This window comes from Talpa europaea (genome assembly GCF_964194135.1).
Source record: "Talpa europaea genome assembly, chromosome: 7".
Lineage (NCBI taxonomy): Eukaryota > Metazoa > Chordata > Mammalia > Eulipotyphla > Talpidae > Talpa > Talpa europaea.
In genome coordinates this window covers 28013342-28027038 of record NC_140074.1, presented here as the reverse complement: position 1 = coordinate 28027038, position 13697 = coordinate 28013342, and positions in this window count along the sequence as shown.

Sequence of the window (13697 nt, the reverse complement as noted above, 5' to 3'; positions counted from 1 at the left end):
AACTATGGGAATAGTAAAGAGTTCAGTAGTCACCAGGAGTTTAATGAATAGTCTGAGCACAGAGGACATTAAGAACAGTAAAAATACTCTGGATGATACTATAATGAAGGTAACTTATAATTATATATTTTTACAAACCCACAGAATATACCCACCCAGAATAAACTGTAATGTAAAATATGAATAAGTGATGTAAAATATAAAATGTGGATATGATGTGTCAGTGTAGCTTCATTAATTGGAAAAAAAAAAAAAGTTTCCAGTCTAGTATGGAATGGTAATAATGCAAGAGGCCCTGGATATATCAGAGCAGGGGGAATGTTTCTTTCAATTTTATTAAGAACCTAAATCTGCTATAGAAGAAGAAAGTCTTTTTAAAAACAAACAAACCAAAAATTAAAAATTGATGACTTACAGGAGAAAGAAAATTTATTTTCTATCTTTTCATGGCTTTCAGTCTGCACTGGTTATAGTAATTTTGCCGAGGACACAGGTTTTGCTCCCTAATTGGATCTTTTGAATTGGATGTGTATTCTGAACCATTTCTTGGATCCCTGAATTTGCCCATGACTAGGATATGTGCTGTCATGACTGCTTTCCTTCACCATCTGCTGAAAATGTGATTAGTTTAAAATATTCTCAAGCTAAACCCTAGCCCCTGAAATTTCAACCATGTCTTGGATTCTTGCCCCTTGCCTGTTTCTTCATAAGAAAGAACAATTTGTGTATTATTAAGATCTATCTGAATTTTAGTGAAGATTTTTTTTAAAGATTTATTTATTTATGCATACAAGAGCTGGTGTACAGGCCAGAGATGCGGGGAATGAGAGGATCCACCAGAAACAGAGCAGGGAACAGAACAGGCAGACTGACTGAAACACACTGCTGAGGGAAGCAGTGAGCCAGGAGAGGTCTGTCTTGCCATGTGGGTTTCTCCCTGGCCGGCCAGGGATCGAACTCGTGCTGCAGAGGCTGTGGATTGCTTCATAGTGTGGTGCTTAACCCCTTGCACCACCAGGGAGGCCCTGAAGGGTTTTTTTTTAAGGACATTGAGCAATATAAATTAATATTTTCCTATAATTATTCCAGTCATTCTGTAGGGAAAACTGCAGTAATAAAGTCCCTGAGCTCACATTTTATTGATAAATGTAGAAAACACAGAAGAATGTTATATCAACTAGATAATATATTAATTGTGATAAATCCAAGGACATAAATATTTGGTCTAATAAAGACAACTGAAGTAGAAAGTAATTTTAAGAAGGTAAAACATAATGTGATATATAAAGAAAGAGATTGAACCATCAATATAAATGGCCTAGGAATGGGCATGACAGAGGGGGCATCTTTGGAAAAGATAGTGGCCTGCTTGTGAAAATAATATGATATGCATGGGATTTGGTGAGATAAGAAGAAGTTATGAAAATGTTGTTGTTAGACGTGTGATTTTGCAATTATTTTAGGGCAGAATATTTGTAAATTCAGATTGACATAATCTCAACTATGATTTTCATCTATTATTCTGCTGCATGGAGAATGGTTTATATATAAAAAATAGAAGGAAAGGGCCTCCCTGGTGGCACAGGGGTTAAGTGTTAGCACTCTCAAGGTATTGCCAACCACTGTGGCCTGAGTTTGATCTTGGTGAGGGAGGTGACTCCTGTCTCACCTGCTGCTCCTGTCAACAGTGTATTTCAGTAGATCTGCCTGTTCTGCTCCCTACTCTGTCTCTGGTGAATCCTCTCAACCCCACCCCCACACTTCCGGCCTACACTCCAGTTCTTGTATGCATAAATAAACAAAAATAAATCTTAAAAAAAATAGAAGGAGAAAAATACAAGGTATTGTGGTAGTTGGTTTAAGAAGTGAGCAGATTTAGAATAGAGAGGGGAATTACATAAGAAAAGGCATTTGCTAATATTTTTAAGAGTTTGTGGATGAACCTAGTTACAGTTTATGAGAATAATAATTGTTTTTACAGGTTGTGAAACCCGAGGCCACATACTACCTTAAAAAGTTCTGGGAAGAACAGTTTTATGTGGGTGGGGGAACATAAAGATGAAAAATTTCAGTTTATGAATAAATGTTTATGAATAAATTTTGGAGCAATATCAGCCAGCCTTAATATGAAGACATAAGACAAAATATATAAATAACTATAAATGCATAAGCACTTTGATATAAATGCAAACATTTTAAAATATTTTCAAATAGCTTCTAAAACAATATCAAAGTGAAAATATAATCTCATCAGTTAGGACTTATTCCTGGATTTCATGGATACATCTATAACAGGAGCTCTTCATAGAATTAGCAAGTCAATAAATATCTAAGGGCAGGATCCAATAGGGAAACCTAGATACACATGATTTCTCAAGACATTTACTCCACCATTACTTCACAAATACCATGTGCCCCGGGTCATTACAAATAATTTCTGTATCTTTTCTCACCCCTTAAAAGACACCAAAGTGGAGCCCAGGTCTCTCACATTAATCCTGAGACATATTCATCTACTTCTCAACCTGTAATCCACACCATTTAGCCACAGCGTTCATATATTACTATTCCCTGTTTGGAGAATACAACCCTATAAGTGCCTTTCCCACCTCTCTTTATATTAGGAACTGCTCCACATCTTCAAGATTTTTTCTGATCTTTCTTTCCCAGTCATGCTCTAGTACAAACCTACTGCTTCTCCGAGGACAATTTTTGGGGAAGCGTCCTTCCCCAAATGGCGGGTGTTTGTATTTATTACTTCTTGCTCTTCTGGGCTTAACAGTAAACTTCACACACTTTTATTTCTCACTTTTACCCTCAAACCTTATTCTCATCTCTTCTTAAAGGCTCAGTATTTTGGGCCTCCCTGGTGACACAGGGGTTAAAGTCTCAGTGCTGTCAAGCTATCACCAGCCACTGTGGCATGAGTTCAATCCTGGCCAGGGAGCTGACCCACATTGCACAACAGAGCTCTCCTGTCTCACCTGCTGCTCCCCTCAGCATATATTTCAGGAGATCTGCCTGTTCTGCTCCTACTGTCTCTGGTGAATCCTATCACCTCCCACCACACCTCTGGCCTACACCTAGTACTTGTATGCATAAATAGATAAAATATAGTTTAAAAAAAAAAACTCAGCATTTTGGTTATTGAACTGCACCATATAATATTTGTCTTATGTCTAATGATATACAGAATACCTGTTCCCTTGCTCTTAATTATCTTAACTCTTGTCTCAGCTTAACTCTTAATGTTGCTCTTCCATAATTATAATGACTCACACATATAATCTTTCAATTAGAGGCTTGGTAGGGTACCTAATTATTCATCAAAATCATTTCTCTTTCCTTTTGACAAATATTCAGATAATATTTATGTCTCCTCAATATGACCTCAGAATATTTGATAAAGATAGGTCTAACACTTTTTCAAAAAATAGACATTATTTTGTAACTTAAAAAAATAACATCAAATAATTTCTTCAAGGTATGACTGGAAGGTAAGAATTTTGAAACAATTCTGATACTTGTTTCAGGAGATACAAAGAAACAGGATACATTGAAGCAGATGTGAGGTCAAGATAGTGTTGCTTTGAAGATATTTCTTTGCTTCCATTTGTGATTTTATTTATTTTATATCTTAACTTAAAAATATGCTTTAGAACAGGTTTTCATATAAATGGGAATGATACCATAAAGGCAGAGAAATTAAGATCAGATGCAAATAGATCAAAGTCTACAGATACAAGTTGGTCATGGATTTGGTTATGAGCAAAATAATAAATTCCTTCAAGATGGATCAACATTGCTACTGAATTATGAAGCAATAGTAAGTTGTTGAGAATGTGGTTAGAAAGAAGAAAGGTATGGATAGGCTGAAGAAAAATGAATAAATACAATATACATGTCAGAAAATTTGAATGGAAACTTGCTAGGAAAGTAGCATAGTAGTACAATATCCATTTCAGACTTTTTGATCATAATGTATGATAAGTCATTCAATTGTATTATTTTCTTTAGTGAAAATTATTTGGGTAATCCCAGTAAAATGAGTAGTTGGTAATAATCAGTTTTGTAGTTTTGTTGTGACCAGGGACAGACAGAGGGAAAAGGACTGAAGATGACATCAAGATCACTGAATTAAAGGTAGACAATAAAGGATGATAAGAGAAGTGATTAAAAAGAGGTAGACCATAGAGTGAAAATACCAATAAAGCTAAAAAATTGTGCTCAGGTATGTCTAAATGAAGTGAATTGGAAGGACGAATGATGGTTAGAGTGGAGGGGATATTCAAAATCCAGTATGACTGGTGTTCTTATAAGGACTAACAAAGAATCACATACAGAGATGCCATGTGGAGACAGAAAAAGATGACAAAAGATTGGAATGATACATGTATAAGTCAGAGAACATCTGGGGCTACCAGAAGCTGAAAAATGCAAGAAAGTATCTTCCCCTAGAGGGTTCACAAGTAGCTTGGCCCTGTCAACATCTCAATTTCAGACTTCTAGCCTCTAGAACACTGACACAATAAATTTCTAAATTTCTCAATGTTTAAGCCATCCAGTATGTGACATTATGTTACAACAGTCCTAGTAAATGAATAAAGATGAGTACACAGATTTAGGGGTATTTTGAAAGTTAAGTTTCCCCTGCTTAAGTTAAAGATTTCATGGGGTTCCTTTCAATCCGAGACCAAGCTGAAGATGACTACATTTCTCCATGTAGTGGGAAAGACAGTACTTGGCTAAGATAAGTTGGATGTGGAAAAAGAAAATAACACTATATGGGCAAAACTCCATTGACATAAATTTCCAGGCACACTATTTAGAGAAGATGTCTTTAAAATCCCATTTTACTATGTTCTTCTAATCTATCATTTCTACAGAAATCTGCTCTGTCTCTCATAATGTATGAATTTCTGAAATATATTTCAACATTCAGAATATAATAAAAAGTCTGGAATTTATTCACTGAAAGTGACCGATGAACAGTAGTATAATTCTAATGCTTTGCTCTGATTGCATCACTGGCCTGTGTATCAAGAATAAACTTCATGAAAGAAGTTATCAGTATTATCCTGGGAGTTGTGGAGTACTAGCTAATTTGTCTGAAAAAAATATTCAAGAGATTTAAACTACTTTGATAAAGCTAGATAAAATTTTTTTAAAGATTTATTTATTCATATAAGAACTGGAGTGTAAACCAGAGGTGCAGGGGGAGTGAGAAGATTTACCAGAGAGAATGGGGAGCAGAACAGGCAAATCTACTGAAATACACTGCTGAGGGGAGCACCTGGCAAGGCAGGAGAGGTCTGCTGCGCCATGTGGGTTGCTCCCTGGCCAGTTGGGGATTGAACTAGTGCTGCAGTGGCTGGCAACAGCTTGACAGTGTTGTCTTTAACCCCTGCACCATCAGGGAGGCCCAGCTAGATAAATTTTTATGTGCACTAGACATATCAGAAAATTCTAAACATTATATTTCTGCTGAACATAATAAAGCATTTATTATATCATGATTTTGCAGGTCAGAAAATTTTGCAGGCCTAAAATGGTCAAATAATTTTTCTAAGGAAGGTCATGTATCTAGTCAGAGATACAGTTTGAATTTGATCTGAGACAGTCTCATTCCAAAGCACAATTCTAAATTCCTACCATAGACCCTTCTTTTATACATTATCACCTATTTTTCATATTATTGTTTTTCCATTATTGCCAGTTAGATAATTACATTATACAATATACAATTGCCATATACACCAACACCAACTTGCTGGTGGGTGTATTATGGTAACATACACCTGATCCTTTTCCTATGGAATATATATAGTGCAGTAAATCAATGTTACCTCAATAAAAATAAGTAAGAGGCATCTTGATTTTAAGGATTCTAAAATTTGAAATAATCTAAAAAGTGTGACAGAATTAATATGATGTGGAAACTGGAAGCCAATACTGTGAATAAATCATTAAGTAATAACAATTTTATGGATTAAGAAACCAAGTACAGGAGAGATTTAACCACCTTGCTTTGGGAATGTAGTGCTGGGAAATCTATCTTTTCAACACCAAGTTAATCACTTATATACTGAACTATTCCTTAGTAAACTATTCCATAGTATGTCATTACTATGATATACTTGAAGCTATTACTTCTGTATTTGAAAGTTTTTTTTTTTCTGTTTCAGAATAGTTCCCTTTTTAAATCTTGTATCTATTTTCATTGTGTTTAAAAATCTAAATTCTTAGAACTATTGGTTCTGCTTTTTATGTAGCAGAATGCTTTACTGAAGACTAAGCATGAATTTATTTTTACCTCTGCCTTTACCTTAAATATTAAATGTAATTCTACTATAGCACTTTTATAAAATTAAGAATATGTATCTTTACAAAGGATATTTCAGAATTTAAGAATACCACTATTGAAAGAGAAGTATCAGACCCATTCATTAGAAAAACCAATGGAGTTAAATATTTGTGTTTCTAGAATGAAAAATGTCCTCTTAATTCATAGTTTAATATCGAGGAGAAAGATCCTAACACCACTGAGACTGTATGTCACAGTGCATTCTCAGAGATACTTGAGTGGTTTTCATTATGATGCAGTATGGCAGTGCAAAGTGGACACTAGCCAAATTTAATGTCATGTGGTAGGATTGTTGCAAATTGGAACATGAAACTGAGTGTCAGACCTATTGGGGGGCCTCCCTGGTGGCCAAGGGATTAAGTCTAAGTGCTATCACCTCTATGGCCTGAGTTCAATCCCCGTCCAGGGAGATAACCCACATATGGCAGAGCAGACCTCTCCTGTCTAGCCTACTGCAACCCTTAGCAATGTATTTCAGTAAATCTGCCATTTTTTCTCCCCACTTTGTCTCTGGTGAATTTTCTCACCCCTGTACCTCTGGCCTATACCCCAGTTCTATGCATTCTGTGGGAAAACAAATTTTAAAAAAAGACCTTTGTGAATGGTATCAGTCTATATATTTTGATGAATGTTGTTGTAATTGTTCATTTGTTTATTATTTAAATTATTGATAGTGTAATAGTGATAATAATCAAAAGAATATAGTATTGGAACAAAAATAGACACATAGAATTGACATCCTAGAAATAAACCCACATACAATAAAGAAGCCAAGACCATACTGTGGAGAAAGGAAAGCCTCTTCAAGAAATAGTGTTGGGAAACCTGGACAGCAACATGCAAAAAAACAAAAAAAAAAAACAAAAAAAAACCACAAAGCTAGATTGTTATTTAACACCTTATATACACACACACACAAATACACACACACACCCCAAAAAAAAAACAACTCAAAATGGATTAAAGACTTGCATAACTTGAATCCAAAAAATACTTGTGATAAACTTCCTGGGTGAACTGCATCAACTGCAGAATGCCTTTGGGTACTTGTCTCCAACTTCAAGGGAACTCAAAGTAAGAATAAACTAATTGATCTGCCTACATTAAACTAAAAAAGCTTTTGTTGCATAAAACCATCACCAAAAAGAAAAGGCAACCTACTGTGGGATTAAATATTTGCACATCACATAGTTGATGAGAGATAAATATCCAAAATATATAATGAATACATACAATTCAACAAGAACAACAAAAAGTCAAACAATCCAGTCAAGAAATGGGCAGAAGATATAAATAGACCCTTCTCAAAAGAACATACAGATGGCCAAAGATATATGGAAAAAATGCTCCACTTCTCTTATCATCAGGGAAATGCAAGTTGAAGCTTAGTGAGATACCACCTCACTCCTGTGAGAATGGCCCATGTCAAAAAGACATAAACAAGTGCTGACAAATGAATAGAGAAAAGGGGACCCTCATATACTGTTGCTGAAAATGTAAATTGGTGCATCTTTTGTATAAAACTTATGGAAATTCCTCAACAGTCAAAAATAGAAACACCATATGATCCAATAGCACCACTCCCAGGTATTTATCCAAAGAATATGATAACATTAATTTACCAAAGATGTGTACTCTAATGATAGAGCGGGGAACAGAACAGTCAGACTGATGAAATACACTGCTGAGCGGAGCAGCGGGCGAGACAGGAGAGGTCTGCTGCACTGTGGTACCCTCGCTGTCCGGCCAGGATCAAACAGGCACTGCAGAGGCTGCAGACAGCTTCACAGTGCTGTGCTCAACCACCTGCGCCACCAGGGGAGGCCCATAGAAGTATATTTTTAAGATTTTATTTATTTATATATACAAGAACTGGGGTACAGGTCAGATGTGTGGGAGTGAAAGAATTCACCAGAGACAGAATGGGGAGCAGAATAGGCAAATTGACTGAAATACACTGCTGAGAGGAGCAGCGGGCGAGTCAGGAGAGGTCTGCTTCACCACGCGGGTTTATATATGCAATGGAAAATTATTCAGGTATTTAAAAAGATGAAATAATACCTTTTGTAATATGATGGAACTTGAGGTGACAGTGCTAAATGAGATAATTTGGGAAGTGCAAGACAATTGTTGGGTGTTTTTTCTAAACATAAATCATAAACGTAAACAACTAATGCAAACACACTAACAAATCTTAACAGAAATACTTCTCACATATTGTGACAGCTATGGTGGTTACCAGAGGGGAGTGGGAAAGGGGTGATTTGCATAAGAAATATAACAGTGAATGAGGTTATTGTTACACAGATGTAAAGGTATGAAGCTGTATTCCTGAAAATTACATAGCTCAGTAAATTAATTGTAAACCTATAAAATTTTATTAAAATGAATAAAATTTTAGAATAGAATGTGATCTAAGGGTATGTGATATTAAAACCCCTAACTATCTGGGAGTTAAGTATTTCATGTAACTTTAACATGGAAAAGGAAGAGAGATATGATTAGGATAGCAACAGGAATAGTGTAGAAAAAGTACATTCTAATTACCTTTGATTCCTTGATAGAATTGGCTAGGGGAGAATGTAAGATTTCTGTATCATACATGGTTGTGGTGGCGAGGCACCTCAATGTGTAGTGTTGAAGTGACAGTAATAAAGAAAAAAAGAAGTAGAGCTAATTCTAGAGCCTTATAATAAGACAGAAAGAAGAACACAGGGCCTTCCTGGTAGCGCAGGGGTTAAAAATCTTAGCACTATCAAGCTATCACCAGCCACTGTAGCATGAGTTTGCTTCCCACTCAAGGAGATACCCACATGGTGCAGCAGACCTCTCCTGTCTCACCCAATGCTCCCCTCAGTGTATTTCAGTGGATCCACCTGTTCAGTTCCCCATTCTGTTTCTCACAATTTCTTTTACCCCTTCATCTCCCCTGCACCTCTGGCCTAGATCCCAGTTCTTGTATGCAAAAATAAATAAAAATAATTTTTTTAAAGATTTATTTATTTATTTATACAAGCACTGGGTACAGTCAGAAGCGCGGGAGGGTGAAAGAATTCACCAGAGAGGGGAAAAGACCAGGCAGATTGACGGACGAAATGCACTGCTGAGGGGAGCAGCGGGCGGCAGAAGAGGTCTGCGCGCCATGTGGGACCCTCGCCCAGTGGCCAGGGATCGAACCGGCGCTCAACCACTGCACCACCGGGGAGGCCCTAAAAATAAATCTTAAAAAAAAAAAAAAGAAAGAGGAACACAGGAGTCAACTATGGTCAAAGAGCTGGTCCAAGTATTTAATAATGAAAGAATCTACTTGGGATCCTCTTGGAGTTGGAGGATGGTGCTCAACAAACCATATATTTGGTTAAGTTTTAGAGTAAATAGCTAAAATTCAAAATAAACACAGGAGGAGCCATACTGTCCAGGCATTTCATTTTATTTCTCTGCTTTATTTATTTTTAATAAAACAGCATATTTGCCAGATGTGACTCTTTTACTTTTAAAGGCAATTTATCTTACAAATAATGTAATATACTTTGATTTTGCACAGCAATACTGCTATACTTTATTCATATATACAGTATGTATGGACTGAATTGATTAGTGATCAAAAAGAAGAAAAATCAATCAGAGCTTTGTCAAAATGTTAAAGTAAGCAATAGGAAAAGTTTTATACAAAATTAAAATTTATTTACTTGTTTACTGAAGAATTAATTCATAAATTCAATAAATAATGAAAAATGTTAGTGCAAAATAGAAAAATATAATATTCTAATATCTAGCATCTTCTATGGCATATAATAGGTACTCAATTAAAGGTCTTGAATTTCTGTTTGCATACACGAGGTTAACAGGTGACCTGAAATGATGATATGGAGGCATTTATCATGATCATATAAAAATATGTTGAATACATTCAGAAGCAGCAATTTCTGAAATCACAATACAATCCATGTTAACATACAAATAATGAAATCATCTATATGGGTTTTAAAAATTCATGGCCCTAAAAACAAATCTACTAGATTCAATTCACAATATTTAAGTGACTGGGAGAAATATAAAAGCAATGAAAAATTCATGATTTTAATATTTATTTGGGGACTTGGGAGAGTAGTATATTTTGCAGGTTTGATAAAATAGAAAGTTAATTAAACCAGTAGAAACCTTATGCAATGCAATGTGTGATTACAACTAAATGAGTACCTTAATATATCCATTGTTTGTTAATGCTTTCTATAGAGAATGGAAAAGCACTGATTTTAAACTGTCAGGATTATTTCAACTGCCTTTTCTTCAGCCAGAACAGCTAAATAAATGAGCCAGTCAGTAGATTTTATATATTAGATTACATTGTTCTGAAAACTGTACTGTATTGTTGAAAAAGACATCATTTTAAAGATCATGTCTTGGAGATTGATCTAAGATGACAGATTAAGCAGCAGTCTGAGTTGAATCTTCCTGCATACACAATAGACCAGCATCAATGAGAGAGCAACTGGCTCTGGAAGAGAACTGAAGTCTTGGCAATTGGCATCTCCACCAGGAGATAAGACAGAGGTCACAAGAAGGGATAGGAAAACATGAGAAGTGGCCCTTCCAGGAATGACACCAGGATGCTGGGAAGGTAATCCCCAACCCTGCCTGGTCTCCTAGCACATAATGATGGCTAGTGCCACCTCCAGAAAGAAAACTATGGGCTGATGTTGAACTGATATACCTGAGGCACTGGCAACTGGCTTGGAGTCCAGAAAGGCACTGCCCCTCCTAAGCCAAAACTCCCTGGGATCCTAGCCTACTGTGGCAGAAAATCTCATGCCTCCCCACGAGAATGTGGATTTCTGGGTGGACAAGATGCTGAGGACACCTGAGGCTGCTGGATACTAGGCTGACAGTCCTGAGAAGCACCAGCCACTCCCCTGTCTGGACTTGTAAGCCATCTGGGCAATCTACTACTATGCAATCTGAAACTTCCTATAGCACCTGCCTATGGCCACTCTGCTCATATCTAAACCTCAAGAGGAAAGCACTGCCAGCAAAACATGCTGAGATCAGAACAAGTCTGAAGCTGTAGAGTCACTTGCAAGTAGGGGCTTCTGGGAGAAGACCACACTAGAATCTTCCTTGACCAACATTTATCAGAGATTAATTGCCACAGATTCCTCCCTCATCACAAGCTCCAAGGGAGGTTTAAGCCCTTGGCAACACTGAGCATCAACCTCTATACCATTGACAAATCCACCTTCATGTTGTAGTTTGAGTTTGTGGACCATCACCCTCCTCTGACTCTTGAGCTCCAGTCTTCTTGGTTGGTGATGTGGTTTCAACAAAGACACCAGAGAGCACCCTAGACCAATATCCTCTGATTCATTTCTAATCAAGACCATCACCACAGACCTGGGAGGCAAAGGAGTCTAGCATAATCCATAAAAATAATCACAGAGAGGGGAAATTCACACCAATGAATGGATTAAGATAAAAGATCCCAAATACAACAGAGTGGAAGATCCCAAATACAACAGTTAACGAAACTATGATAAGAAGACATGAGAGCAACTGTCCCAATGATGACATTAGAACAGTGAATAAACAAAACGAATAATAAAGCAAGAACACTGAAAGCATGAAAAAGCTTTAAACAGAAGACAAAGAGATAAAGTATGAAATAGTTGAACTAAAAAAATACAATAGAGGGCCTCCCCTGGTGGTGCAGGTGGTTGAGCGCCACGCTGTGAAGCTGTCCTCAGCCTCTGTAGTGCCGGTGTGATCCTGGCATGACGGTGAGGGTCCCACATGGCACAGCAGACCTCTCCTGTCTTGCCCGCTGCTCCCCTCAGCAGTCTATTTCATCAGTCTGCCTGTTCTTTTCCCCGCTCTGTCTCTGGTGAATCCTCTCACCATCTCATGCATCTGGCCTGTACCCCTGTTCTTGTATAAATAAACAAATAAATCTTTTAAAAAAATACAATATATGGAACCATGAGTAGATTCAATTAGACCAGAGAACAAATCAGGGTCATGATAAGTATCCAAACAGAACAAAGATTATTTTAAAATGAATACATCAAGAGAGAATTATGGGACAGCATTAGGAGGAAAAATGTTTGCATCATATGGTTTCCAGAAGGTTGAGAGAGAAAGAGAGAATATGGAATTCTATTTGAAGAAATAATAGTTGAAACTTCCTCAAACTCGAGCAGGAAACATGTTCAAATCCGGAAGCTCAGAAAGTTACAAACAAGGGCCTCCCTGGTGGAGCAAGGGATTAAGTCTCAGCACTATGGAGTTATCAGTAGCCACTGCAGAGGAGTTCAATCCCCAGCCAGGGAGCTAACCCACATGATGCAGCAGATCTCTCCTGTCTCGCCTGCTGGTCCCCTCAGCAATGTACTTCAGTAGATCTGCCTGCTCTGCTCCCCACTCTGTGTCTGGTGAATCATCTCACACACACACTCCCCAACACACACCTCTGGCCTAACCCCAGCTCTTGTATGCATACATAAATCTTAAACAAAAAAGTTACAAACAAAATACCAACCCACCACCACCACCAAAAATAAAGGAAAAAAGAAAAGCAATAGGTAGAGAAAGGGAAAATTGGATGAAGGTGATCAGGCGATACAGTTTCAGTTAGCAAATAAATAAGTGCTAGATATATACCATAAAATCAATCAGTGCTACAGTTAACATCGCTATGTGGAATATATAAATATAATTAAGTAACAACTATCCTTGTGTGATAACACAAGGAAAACTTTTTATCTATATGAGATGACAGATTTAATTAGATTTGCTTTTAATCATTTAACAATGTATGTAAGTCAAACCATTATATTATATACATCAAACATATGTGCATTATGTCTGCTATCTCTCATTTAAAAAAAAATATGAACAGGGCCTCCCCGGTGGCGCAGCGGTTGAGCGCTGGGTTGAGAAACTGCCCGCAGCCTCTGCAGTGCCAGTTCAATCCCCGGCTGCTCACTGGCCACAGGAAGAGGGTCCCACATGGAGCACAGACCTCTCCTGCCGCCCCCTGCTCCCCTCAGCAGTGTACTTCCGTCCTTCTGCCTGCTCTGCTCCCTGCTCTGGCTCTGGTGAATTCTCTCACCCTCCCGCGCTTCTGACTGTACCCAGTGCTTGTATAAATAAATAAATAAATCTTAAAAAAAGAAAAAGAAATTAAAAAAAAATATATGAACAAAGTGAAAACACTAGTGGCAACAGAAAAAAATCTGTCCTTCTAGATGTAATACATTAGGTTAGAAATCTTATATTTTAAGAAATTGTATGAAATAAAATGTCACTGAGAAGCATAATAAATTCATTCTAAATTTAA